Raw genomic sequence first — 12,054 nt, forward strand, 5'->3', positions numbered from 1 at the left:
AGTGAGTGAGGTGCCGAGACGGGCTTAAGTGTGCCGAGGCGTCGGCTGCCGCGACTGCCGCAACCGGCAGGTGAGCGCAAGGCTCGAGTGTCGCGGCCGGCAGTGAGAAGCGTGAGAAGACTTGAGCGAAGAGAGAAGCGTAGGTGAGAGAGAGCGAAGAGTGCGGTAGGGGTGAAGGTGGGGCGTGTGTGCCGGAGGTAGTGCTGCTCGATGGCGTGGTCAGAAATTTGGGATGGTGAAGGGCCGAATTGCTCCGGACGTGATGTTCCTTGTCCGGGTCACCAAATGTAGAGGACGATGGTCTTCCTCTACATGAGCCCCGACCGGCGATGATGGTATGCCACGGAGAGGCGATGACGGTGGCCTGTCTCCATGGCCGCGCCGGTGGAACTGAAGCCGGTGCTCCACGCGCGTGGCCATCGTTGTCGTCGTCCGCTACACAGAAGAAGTGTTCATCTACCTATCGGATGGTCGCAAATATTCTGGTTCATTATGCACCGTAAAGTGGTGCGAAAAATGCTTCACGGGGCAATGCTTCGCGTTTTTTCTGGGTGGGATCGCCAGAAGCTATGAGACAAAACAGCTTTTAACGTTGAGATGCTAGCAGCTCAAAAAAGTATCGTTGAGATGTTAAACACAATGACAGGGAGAAAGAATTACGCGAAGATGAGACTCTAGCGAAAATACGGCAAATTTAACAGTAAATAACAAAAATGGTGGAGCGCAGAAAAAAGTACAGTTAGAGCTCTAAGAAAGTATGATGCTCAAGGAACAAAAGGAGCAAGTTTCCAAAAAGTATATTTTTTTATAGCGGAGAAAACGATTTTTGATGTTCGGGTAGGGCGCGGAAAGCGCGGCTACCGTCACTATATGTTCTCACGCTCTCCGCGGCCTTCTCACTGTGTTCACTTGATCTTATTGACCTGGTTTCACTTACAACGTTACCGTCACTTTACACTTCGTTGCAACTTCCTCTGGTATAGGACCCTGTGACTGCCAGAAGGGAACGGCACAACGCCTACCAGAAAAAGCAAGCTCGCAACGGTCCTTCAAATAGTTGATTCTGCGGGTGGGCCAACCAGGGTCTCCAAAGTAGTTTGTGTTTCGCAAGAGTTTGTAAGTAAAACGAGACAGTTCCTTGAAGAGAAGGTACTAAAGTGCAGTGTCCGTTGCCGGCATACGCACCCACCACTTCTGTGAACCAGTGAGCCCATCGGAGGCTTATGTGTTTGTGTCGTTCATGTTAGTCGCCTCCCTCGGCTAATTCTCGTTGGTTACGTCGTACAGAGGCAAGTGCACAGTAAGCGCCGCATTTACGTCCTACTCAAGAAAGCAGTCTTTTCCGACGGTTTTTCCCAGTGGATGAACCAATCACATCGTACTGCCTGCTCGTAGCAGACGACACCCACGCTGTACCCGGGACCCAATGCTCAATTGAAGATACCGTTATCGTTATTATTTAGAGTTAGCGCGCTCCAACTCCGTTAAAACTCTTCCGCTAGACTGTCATTTCAAAGAAACGACATGACTGCTGACCACGCAGAAGCTCGTGACGAATCATAACGAATCCCATACAAGCACGTATCGCGCGGTGCGGAATATCGAGTAGTTGAGCATCGCGCCCCTGGTGTACTTTCGATGGGCTGCCGCTCAAAGGATGAGAGAGCTGTTATGGTAGCGCGTGCTGCCTGCGAAAGACACGAACTTAAAACATTATTGTCTCTGTCATCAAAAACTACATGTTTTTAAACTTGCTCCTTGTGTTCCTCTGGCATGATACTTTCTTCCAGCTTTCACTGTACTTATTTCTGCGCTCCACCATTTTCGTTGTTTCAGATTAAAGTTGTTGTATTTTCGTCAAAATTCCATCTTCGCGTATTTTGTTCTCCTAATATTGTGTTTGGCCTCCCAACGAAACGTTTTTGGCTTGTAGTGCCCATGCGTATTTGAACGTTAAAAACAGTTTTGTCTCTTTACTCCTAGCGGCGTAGTCCAGAAAAATGGGAAACTTTGCTTCTCGAAGCATTTTTCGCACCCCCTTTAAGACACATATGGCGAGTAACCGGAATATTTGCGACCCTCAGCTAGGTAGATGGGCACCTCTCCCTTACTGCGACATGAAAACAGTTATGCTCCATAATTTTAGCGAGTCCATGCTTCGACTGCAGGGGTGGTAAAGGGCTAACCCGGTAACTCTAAACAGACACGTAAGAACAACAAAACATTTGTTTTATTGGTTTTCCGCAAGCAATGAATACGTATTGATTTTTATAACAAAGTCGACGAGGGTCGAGCGTCACCTCTGGGACGTTTGGCATGGAATAACCCAAAAGGCAGCGAAAGTCCCATGAGGCACCTCGTCTTCAAATCCACGCCGTCTTTTGACCGTCAGCGGCATTCATCCGTTGTGCGGACAACTTAATTGTGACGTCACTCATGACAGCCGTTTACGCCACAGTCGGAGTAAGTTGTGACATCGGTGACTTCCGTTTGCTTACCTTTCCAACCTCTCACTGCACGCGCTTCTTTTTCCTCTGCTCCCATCGGGATATCGAACGGCACATCGTTGGAATGCCGATGCATCGCCTGTTTGACCATGGAAGTAGCCCACTGAAGAGAGCAATAAAATACAAGACAGAGAAAAGTTCAGTGCAGTTATAACAATTTTGAAGACCAATAGTAACATATGACAACTCGTGCGAACAATGAGATGTTTTGTGTGTGGTAGCGTGCCGTTACAGAATCCGCGATCATCATGCACAAGGCTATGCATAGTACAGGACATTGTGTGGCGCATGGACTTATGATCTCATAAGGGACCTGCTTAAGCTCGGATTACAAGAAAGCTTTCAAAGAGGCTAGTCCATTCGACTATAACATGTCACTGCAACTCAAGGTCTACGATCTGTGGGAGTGCACTATATAACACAGGTATGGCATCGTACCACAGGCGATAGCTTCCAATATTGTCACGAAGCGAAATGGGCCGGCGAGTCGTCGAATAAACAGCAAACGGTTTTCTCCGGCCCCGTTCGTCGACTTCGATTTGCCAGTACCCTGTCATGAGGTCCATGGAAGAGAAAAAGTTTGTGTTTTGAAGGCGATCGAGCGTGTCGTCGATGCGCGGTAACGGGTAGACGTCGTTCTTCGTTATCTCATTGAGTTTCCGGTAGTCGACGCAGAACCCCCCCCCCCCCCCCATGAGTGTTCCGTCCTTCTTCTTCACTAGTACCACCGGCAATGCCCACGGACTGGTCGACGGCTCGATAATGTCATCTCTTAGGATCTCTTCTACTTGCTTTCGAATCGTTTCTCGCTCTTTGCGGGAGACCCGGTACGGCATGCGGTGAATTGGACGGGCGTTTTCGTCGACGATGATGCGGTGCTTCGCAATGGGCGTTTGTCTTACTTTCGACGATGCAGCGAAACAGTTACTGAAATCGTTGAGCATCTGGAGAAGGGCTTGCTTTTGAGTTGTATTGAGTTGAGGGTGTACATCTAAATGTCCGGCCCCGAGTTCCGCGGTGACGGCGATGCGAGAAGCGTCCATCAGGCAAACATCCGTGGTGGTGCATTGGTCTACGATGACGGCTATCTTCGTGTCGTTTGCGAGGTGTTGTGGCTCCGGGCGAAAATTTGTGACCAGGAGTTCGACTGTTCCGTTTCTTACAGGCACAATTCCTCATGCTATCCCAATTCGTCGTTCGAGGAGAAGTTGCGTGTTGCCCTCAGCCAACAAACAGCCAGTTGGTGCTCTGTCGCACGTAGCGGTCACAAGGACTGACGACAAGGGAGGCAGGTTGACGTGCTGACTCGTCACGGCGGTTACGTCCGTGTTTGCGCGCTTCTCTGGGGTTATTGGTACCCACCACTTGTCTTCCGCAGTTTCCGGCGTTTTGAAAGAGATAACTCAATTTGTGAAGTCGATGACTGCCTCATTTTCGACTAGAATGTCCATTCCGAGTACATATTATATCCCGTGGGCAGTTCGGCAGAACGGCGAAGCTGACGACGTACTGGATGTCACGCACTTGTATGACTGCAGTGCATCGGCCAGTCGGTGTTACGACGTGTCCACCAGCAGTCCTGATGTCAGACTCATCATACTCTGTTTGCACCTTGCGAAGGTTCTTAGCCAACGTACCACTTATAACGGAGTCGTCGGCTCCGGTATCGATTAACGCAGTTATCTCATGGCCGTCGATTACTATTTTCAGGTTATTGGTAATTTTCCAAGCGTCGTGGCGGTTCTGCGTTGCTGTTCGTCCAGTTGGAGGAATTGTAGCTTGTCGTCGGTCCGCAGCTCCACCTACCGGAGCTGTAGTCTTCAGTTTTCCCAGTTAGGGCTGCACCACACAGGTCGTCTTGCCGGTGACGGTGAACGTGCTCTTTCCTGGCGACCTGCTGCGGTGGGGGACGCTCGGGGTCAGGTCGCGTCGTGAGCCAGCAGAAGCATTCTGCTGCCGTAGATAACCTTCAATTGCGGCGGGGCGACTACCGCGCTGGAGGCGGGGGCGTCGGGTGAAAAACCGGGAAGGCCAAGGCGTCGGTATAGGGACATCGACGATAGACGTGGTTTGCCTCTCCGCAGTGGTAGCAGAGCGGCCTGAAGTCCGGAGTCCGCCAAACGTCCGTTTTGCGAAACGGCTGAGAATGTGGCGGGTCACTCGGAGTAGGTTGGACAGGCCGAGGAGGCGTCCAATGGTTTCCGTAGTACGGCGGACGAGTAGGTGGCACCTGTCTCAGAGCGGCGGCGTAGGTTGGTCTCGGTACTTCGGCGTCGGGGTTGACCTCCCCCCCCCCCCGCCACGTCCACCAGAAATGTCACGAAGCGAAATGGGCCGGCGAGTCGTCGAATAAACAGCAAACGCTTTATTAAACTACTTGGTAGCAAAAACACAAGAGTGATAGTTCTCTCAACGCAACTGAGTCCAAAGAATGAATGCTCCAGCCTGGAGTGCACAAGCATTTAAAGGTCAGATATGCCGATTTTGAAGTGCCGCAGAACTGAGCAATACTCGCGCTGTGTGTTCATTACCGAACACTGAATATGTGTGCGAAATATCTTGCTCCAACTGTTCGTAGTTTTTTAGAAAACAGTTTTTTTAGTTCCCACGCCCGGCCGTCAGACCGTCGGCAAACCCTGCGCACGGGCGCACCGACGTCACCGCTCTCGGTTTATCTGTCTTTGGCTTGGCATGGACTCTTGGCTTGGCCGCTTGGCTTCTTTCGTTTCGTCCTCTGTGCATCGTACATAAGCGAACAGCTGTTATGTTGTTGCTAAACCGGAAACAAAGCATGTGAATATTTTTTTTTGGCACGGCGTCGTTTGGAAAGTGCACTTCCTTGTTCTGACCTTGCCTTTTATGGGCTGGAGCGATACGATACGTGATATGCCACGGCGAAGTTGTCGAAGATGCGACGGTGCTACGCTGTTAGAACAATTCATCGGAGCATTCAAGTGTTACCTATTATAAGCTGCCAAAAGACCAAGCAGTGCGAAGCTCTTGGCTGACAGTGGTGCCTGCTAATTTCCACTGCAAGGATTTCGTCCACAAATGTTATCATAGGTTACGAGCGACTCCAGAGGCAATTTGGAATCTCGGCACGAAATCGTCTGATGAAAATCTGAAGTGCCCGACGCACAACATTTTGAACGTGCCACGGAGGATCAAGGCAAAAAACGAGAGCAAAAAAGGTAAGTCGAGGTTCAGATATAAAAAATAGCAAGCTTAATGAATCGATTGTGCAGCTGTCCTACTGCACTTACTCTGATATAACCACGATTAACAACACAATAGTATTGATAATCTAACTTCTGAATTGTCACAGGTGCACGCTGAAGGCGGAAATGAAGCATGATCTGGCTTGCATCTGGTGCATGAAGAAATTGCTGGCACGTTAGTTGCAGTCTACCTCCACCAACAGGTACGACAGTGTGATGTTATAATTTGAGTATTCACCTATGTTCAACTTTTCATGTGCACTCGCATGCAGACATCTTGACACCACTTTTAAATCTGCCCTCAAAGTTACAACCTGTGCTTTCAGGGTGGAAAACAAAGGTCGCCATTCCGATTAGCTGCTATCTCCCAGTTCAAGCACTTTTGCTGTCTGGACACTGGTTCCTGTGGATGGGGTGTTACAAGCTTCACTGTCTGATATAGAAGGTACGTTACATTAGTTCAGTTAATTTGTCTTTTGCACATTTTCGTTACTGTTAGTTGGATTACTGTTGGACATACAATCCTTTGACACACAGAAGCTGATGTCGCCTCTGATAACGTTTTAGAATTTTCAGTGTCATCAACGTCCATTGAGGAAGGTGCCTTTACTATCTGTGAACCTTTAATTGAAGAATAGCCCAGAATTCATGTTAACATTGTCTACTCTTATTAATTCACTGTCTGTGTTCTGAGAGCTTAGAAAAATCGAAACTATTTATTTGTCACAACTTCACACTGGATGTGGTACTAGCTTGACATGTAAGCTAAAATACCTGGATTCTACAATAATTGTGTTGAACTTGGTGCATTACCGTGGGCAATGCCACATTCACTACATTTTTAGTGGGTCTGGTGCACAAATACTGTGTGCATACTGCATACATACATACTGTTCGATAGGCAAAAATACCTGAGCAGTGCTGTATAATCGTTTTACTCAAAGTCCATACTCTTACTGCAAAGTCACAGTACGTAGAACAGCAATGTGCAGGTATGCTGCGATAGAGATTCACAACAGAAAGAAGACTGTTGAGAGCATCTAAATTTTAATGAGACGAGACTTTCGTGCACAAGGCTGCTCTTGTTAATGTCTAACATGAAGTTACAAAATCCCAGAATATATAAAACATGTTGTAATGTAGAGAGCGAGGTTGGTACAGACATAAAAATAATTATACAATGATATATAATAAAATAAAAAGGGGGTACAACTCCCCCCCTTAACTCAACTCGACAACTCAATAACTCTACTTATTCTCTACCTTACAACATGTCATATATTCTGGAATTTTGTGACTTGATGTTAGACCTCAAGAAGTACAGCCTTTTGTGCAAAAGTCTTCTTTCTGTTGTGCGCAATCATTATACAGTAAATACGACTATCCATTTCTTGTCATTAAATGCTTTTTCTTTTTTTTTTTTTTCTGCAGTGATGAGCATCCATAAGGACACATGCCAGAAAGGGAGTCTCTTTGGGATGACAAACCCTCATCACCTCATGAGGATACAATGGTTGACGAATGGTTCTCAAGTACATCGAAACTTCAACAAATAATTCATGAAGAAGCCAGTCAGTGCTAGCACCAGGAATTGAACGTGGACCGTCCTGCTACCAGTCAGAGATGTTACATTTCAGGCGCTCATTGACTTTTGGTGAATTACTTGTTGACTTTGTCCCAAGGTGGAGCTCGCCACAGCTCATTTGCCTATCTGTTAATGTTGTGGCGTGTGTTGCGTTTTTCTCTTTGTGTGTTCCAGACTCAGAATGGTTAATTTGGATCAGGTCAGGTACGTTTCATTTAGACATGGCAAACATAAAGTGGTGTTTCTCAACACAACTTAGCAGTGGCCTTCATGCATTACTGCTATGGCCATTAAGCGTGAATGGAAAGCTCCACATTATGCATGATGTAAAACCCCAAGACTAGGGAACACGAAGGGACAGACACAAACACGTCCCTTTGTGTTCCCTAGTCTTGGGGGTTTTACATATGCATCATCTTCACCAGCTCGCTTGCTTCATAGCCATTTTTTCTGCACATTATGTTCACTCTACTTTTATCATGTGCTATATAATCTTGTTCAAGTTCTGTCAAACGACGTGTAATGCTATAAAAAAATTCACTACACTGTTTATGTGGGTTGAATGGTAGCGCATGAATGCAGGAAGGAAACTGTCATGTTATGGCAAGTGTTTACGTATTGTATATTTAACTACGAATTTTATAGGTTAGCTTTCGCCGGCGTATCATGTCAAGCCATGTTATATCAATTTGGAACGTGTTCTTAGTAGCCAGAGCAGCTGATACACAGTGAGAACATAGCCCGTGTGTGTTTGTCTTTTCCACCGCAGCCCTTGGGTTTCCTCCCTTATTGCTACACATGTCAGGGATAGGTTTCAGAACCGGTAGTTCCCGCCAAGTGTGAATTGCTTTTCAGGGGATCATCACGCTGGCAGATGAAACATATGGTTTAAATTATTTGCAGGACAGCAATTGTGTAGCTTCACACAAATACTACTACAACGACGTAAGAGTGGTTTCAAATGTAGGTTTTTTGTGTTCCTGACATTATCGCACGAGATGTAGTATCCACTATGATCCTTTATATGGGGGGTAGGTACAGTGCAGTCAACAGATGCTATTTACAAATCTGTGTTTTCTACTGTGTTGAAATTGGGTAGTTTGTATCTGAGAGCCATAGTGAAACACAGGCAGCCAAGGACAGACTTTTGATGCCCTCGAGAAACTTGGCAACACAATGCAGGGACTCTGGATGCTGCCTAAATTTCCAGAACACACAGCTCAAGGCAGCGGTTAAATAATAAGTGGTTAGAGAAATCCAAGACAGTTGCATGTGTAAGCAGTCCGCTGTTGGATTTGCTTCTGTCCGAGATACGTTATCTCAAAAGGAACGCACAGGCACACTCAGAATGATACTAGGGCTGCCTGTGAAATAGAATGAGGAGATGGGAAGATATATAACCCTTTTTTCTTGTCTGTTATTCTATTTGTTAAATTGTCATTTGCTTAGCAGCATATATGTGTATATTCCAGAGTCTGCTAATAAATATATGAGTTTAGAGCTAGCAGTCACATTGCAGATGTCTCATCCTGTCCTTGGCTGCTTGTGTTTCACTATGGCCATGCTTGCTATTGCAAGAACAGAAAACGAAAAAAGACAATAGAAAAACACGAAAAGAGCGACCTAAAAAGCTGCCTGTTCTAGTGCTCACATGGAGGCAATGCAGTGAGGTAACATGTTCCATTCCTGAACTGTGCATAGTAGTACATATCACAACGTCAACCGATTATTCAGATTTTTCTTGAAGTACTTTGTTTTTTGGAGCTTTGTTTGCACAGTCTATTATTGGAGCTTTATGTGATTCCCCTCTTGAGATACTTTAATGTTGCTGATGCTGTGCAGTTTGTTAATTTTGAAACTGTACTGTGCTGAGGTACAAAAACAGAATTGCCATATCTGCATTTGAGCACATAGGAATAATTTGTAAGTACTTTCCTTGTTGACATTAATATTTGCACCAGGTCACAACATTGTTGATTGATGGAAAATGTAAATAAATATATTTATTTGCTTGCCAAACAATGCACAAATGTCTTCTTTTCTAGTGAGATATTCCCTGTTCACCAGACATAAATGCAGAAAAGTTAAAGGGGCACAATGATGGTAGAGTCTAGCGTTTGCTTTTTGCCACTTCACATATATTCACTGTTATTCGTGCGCACATGTATAAATAGGACGGTAGAGCATGCGCATAAAAAATTTCGTATGCAGCCACACATATGGTTCAGAAGATTAATTAGATGATGTCCAAGCATATATAATTGTGCTTCATGCGCAATGGGCTAACGGATTGCTTCCATGAATCCTTTTTATTTATTTTTTATAAATTCTTTTTATAAATGTTATTTTTTATTTTATATAAATTTCATATTACATATTGTATACTTATATTTTTATAAATTCAAAACTCAAGTTACACGGCCCCTGTAAGAGGCCATCGAGAATGCTGCAGACAAGGTTGCAACTTACGTATTGCTTATCATGTCCTACATACAAAGTGATTTGTACAATAATAACAAGGACGACAAGTCACATAATTGCCTCTAACACTTTTACACCCCATGGGCTGAGTTGTGAATTGAAAGAGCACTCTACAGAAGGATAAGGTGCACCTGATTTCTAGGATCTATGCTATGCCCTAACTCTTCAGACACCACATTTCTAAAAACACCATTTCTAAGTGGCAATATGTGCACTGGTACTTCTTTTGCGTCTGCATAGTGTGCAACCACATGGCTACTGGAGCTTTCGTGTGCATGTTTTTGTGCTCATTACAAACAATATCCAGATGTTAGACATAAAATGCAGTAGTTTGTAGCGTGCTACACAACGCAGCGTGGGGGTGTGATTCAAAGAAAGCTTCTGGAAAACGCACAGAATCCCACAAAAAGTTTAAAATGTGATTTGTATTTCGTTTTACGTCTCTCGTCGTTACATACCATCGTCGACGCTGTTGCACATTGATAAATCGTACGTAAAACTTGTCCCATAGCAGTACGCGGTTTCTCAAATACATAGCACAATTTTTTCCTGCAGGAATAAAACCCTGTCGGCATTTTCTTGCTAGCACGGCTGTCGAAACGTCAGTCTCTACAATGGGCAAGTGCTGTAAAGGGGCTAACGCAGACGCGACTTGATACAAGTTGTACGTGCTCACAAAACACAAACGACGAATTCCAGTCACAACATCGCACAGAGGTTGGTTCGCGAATGAGTTCGCAGCTACCGCACTGTTTACTTATCGCGGAACGGTGGAACCCAGCTGTCCGCCATCTTCAAGCACAGATACGTGAAGCCGCGAGAAGCCGTAGCTGAAATCCACTGACAAGTACGAAGGCGCGTACACGTCACAATGCCCGTTCGGGCGCATCTACGTCATAAAAATGGCTGCGCCCATGTGTGTTTCGGAATGAATTATCTATTTTTTTTACATGGTACTGTACCGAACTGAGAGAATGAAGGTGCATTTTGGGGAGAGCTGGATGTGGGCTTTCAGAATATCACAACCGTTTCGACTATTTGGGATATCGGCATAGCTGACCTTTAAGCGTCGCGCCGAAAGGTCCAGAAACAGCACGTGCGTTTCCCAGAGAGGAGGAGATGTGTCTGGAAGCTTCTTGCTTCTTCTTTAGCACGCGCCAGGATGAGATGTACCGTTTCGTGCTTGCCCTGGAAGTTTCTCGAATATGATTCGTGGCAATATATTAGCATGCATATTATTTGGTCAACAATAAACTCTATTTCGTTGATTGATTTGATTGATAAAAGCTGTATATCACCTGCGACTTTCACATGCAAATCATAGGTGAATGTAGGAGGCAGCACTGGAAAGGGCACAAAGGGTGACTTCAGGGTGAATTCCCAGAGGATGAGACAGGGCAAGAAGCAGGAAGTGTGCATGGCCCCATGTACGTGGTACATGCACATGACAGTCAACCTGAGACATTCAAAATAACACAATGCAAAGCACAAAATGCACGTCAGTAAGCTCCAAACCTTATTATACTACTCAGTAAAGCAATCCATACTACGAACAATGTTTCTAAGATCCCCAGAACTATAAACATTACCTTGATGTCCACCGAGTTAGATTATGAACGAGGTTAAACAACAAAATATTACAACTTCATCCTTGCAACTTGCCCTGCTGCCTTCAGATGCACACTCCTTCAACTCTACATGTTTTCGTCCTCGCGTACCAAAGCAAACGCACTCGAAGAACAAGGTTGAATATGTCAGCACACACTGACGGAAGATGACAAAGGTGATGTGTTTTCTTTGACCATATCTAAGATTTCCTGATAGCTTAGACCTGACCTCTAGGGCGGTAAGGAACCTGCCAACAATGCACTCATGAGCCTCTTCACGGGGCTAACAAATGCAGCAAAGTACGGGTTCACGGACCGTTCTTGATTGCTGACGTCGCTGTAGACTTCTGTAATGTTTTCTTTTTCGTTCTTTTTTTTTTTGTTGTTGTTGCAAGCCTGGAGGCTGTGCATCTTTCACCGCAGCTCCTGCAGCTTGCTCCTTGGGTGTTGAAGTGATTTCTCGTACTGTGTCACATGCTGCTGAAGGAGGCATTGCTCACCCGTGCCAGGAACGATGCCAAAATGAAGTGTATGGATTGCAGTAATTGCGACATGAAAGCGAGTCAACGGGCGTGCATAAATGCAGCTTGGGTTGGTGGTCCTGATGGCACTCGTAGAATGTCGTCAACTTCAGGTGCACAGACCATGCTCGTAGC

At 45.6% G+C, this 12,054-nt stretch overlaps 1 long non-coding RNA gene across 1 annotated transcript; it reads left to right on the top strand.

Moving 5' to 3' along the window:
* The first annotated feature begins 4,992 nt into the window (after positions 1–4,992).
* LOC135372516 (uncharacterized) lies at positions 4,993–7,670 on the top strand. Its single transcript, XR_010416018.1, has 4 exons — positions 4,993–5,698; positions 5,833–5,928; positions 6,052–6,170; positions 7,157–7,670. It is a non-coding gene; the product is annotated as an uncharacterized LOC135372516 (long non-coding RNA).
* Positions 7,671–12,054: the final 4,384 nt, after the last annotated feature.

This window comes from Ornithodoros turicata, unplaced genomic scaffold (genome assembly GCF_037126465.1).
Source record: "Ornithodoros turicata isolate Travis unplaced genomic scaffold, ASM3712646v1 Chromosome15, whole genome shotgun sequence".
In the NCBI taxonomy this organism is placed as follows: Eukaryota; Metazoa; Arthropoda; class Arachnida; order Ixodida; family Argasidae; genus Ornithodoros; species Ornithodoros turicata.